The following is a 2,053-nucleotide window of genomic DNA, read 5'->3' on the forward strand; positions in this document are numbered from 1 at the left end:
CATAAGAGGTGTGTTGGGGACTACACATCAGGGTCATCGATCGCTCATAAGAGGTGTGGTGAGGACTACACATCAGGGTCATCGATCGCTCATAAGAGGTGTGGTGAGGACCACATCAGGGTCATTGATCGCTCATAAAAGGTGTGGTGAGGACTACACATCAGGGTCATCGATCGCTCATAAGAGGTGTGTTGGTGGGGACTACACATCAGGGTCATCGATCGCTCATAAGAGGTGTGTTGGGGACTACACATCAGGGTCATCGATCGCTCATAAGAGGTGTGTTGATGGGGACTACACATCAGGGTCGTCGATCGCTCATAAGAGGTGTGTTGGTGGGGACTACACATCAGGGTCGTCGATCGCTCATAAGAGGTGTGGTGGGGACTACACATCAGGGTCATCGATCGCTCATTAGAGGTGTGTTGGTGGGGACTACACATCAGGGTCATCGATCGCTCATAAGAGGTGTGGTGGGGACTACACATCAGGGTCATCGATCGCTCATAAGAGGTGTGTTGGTGGGGACTACACTTCAGGGTCATCGATCGCTCATAAGAGGTGTGGTGGGGACTACACATCAGGGTCATCGATCGCTCATAAGAGGTGTGGTGGGGACTACACATCAGGGTCATCGATCGCTCATAAGAGGTGTGGTGGGGACTACACATCAGGGTCATCGATCGCTCATAAGAGGTGTGTTGGTGAGGACTACACATTAGGGTCATCGATCGCTCATAAGAGGTGTGTTGGGGACTACACTTCAGGGTCATCGATCGCTCATAAGAGGTGTGTTGGTGGGGACTACACATCAGGGTCATCGATCGCTCATAAGAGGTGTGTTGGTGGGGACTACACATCAGGGTCATCGATCGCTCATAAGAGGTGTGTTGGTGGGGACTACACATCAGGGTCGTCGATCGCTCATAAGAGGTGTGGTGGGGACTACACTTCAGGGTCATCGATCGCTCATTAGAGGTGTGTTGGTGGGGACTACACATCAGGGTCATCGATCGCTCATAAGAGGTGTGTTTGGGACTACACATCAGGGTCATCGATCGCTCATAAGAGGTGTGGTGGGGATTACACATCAGGGTCATCGATCGCTCATAAGAGGTGTGTTGGTGGGGACTACACATCAGGGTCATCGATCGCTCATAAGAGGTGTGTTGGACTACACATCAGGGTCATCGATTGCTCATAAGAGGTGTGTTGGGGACTACACTTCAGGGTCATCGATCGCTCATTAGAGGTGTGGTGGGGACTACACATCAGGGTCATCGATCGCTCATAAGAGGTGTGGTAGGGACTACACTTCAGGGTCATTGATCGCTCATAAGAGGTGTGGTGGGTACTACACTTCAGGGTCATCGATCGCTCATAAGAGGTGTGTTGAGGACTACACATCAGGGTCATCGATCGCTCATAAGAGGTGTGTTGGTGGGGACTACACATCAGGGTCATCGATCGCTCATAAGAGGTGTGTTGGGGACTACACATCAGGGTCATCGATCGCTCATAAGAGGTGTGTTGATGGGGACTACACATCAGGGTCGTCGATCGCTCATAAGAGGTGTGTTGGTGGGGACTACACATCAGGGTCGTCGATCGCTCATAAGAGGTGTGGTGGGGACTACACATCATGGTCATCGATCGCTCATTAGAGGTGTGTTGGTGGGGACTACACATCAGGGTCATCGATCGCTCATAAGAGGTGTGGTGGGGACTACACATCAGGGTCATCGATCGCTCATAAGAGGTGTGTTGGTGGGGACTACACTTCAGGGTCATCGATCGCTCATAAGAGGTGTGGTGGGGACTACACATCAGGGTCATCGATCGCTCATAAGAGGTGTGGTGGGGACTACACATCAGGGTCATCGATCGCTCATAAGAGGTGTGGTGGGGACTACACATCAGGGTCATCGATCGCTCATAAGAGGTGTGTTGGTGAGGACTACACATTAGGGTCATCGATCGCTCATAAGAGGTGTGTTGGGGACTACACTTCAGGGTCATCGATCGCTCATAAGAGGTGTGTTGGTGGGGACTA

Source organism: Coregonus lavaretus (genome assembly GCF_964263955.1).
Source record: "Coregonus lavaretus genome assembly, contig: HAP1_SCAFFOLD_493, whole genome shotgun sequence".
Lineage (NCBI taxonomy): Eukaryota > Metazoa > Chordata > Actinopteri > Salmoniformes > Salmonidae > Coregonus > Coregonus lavaretus.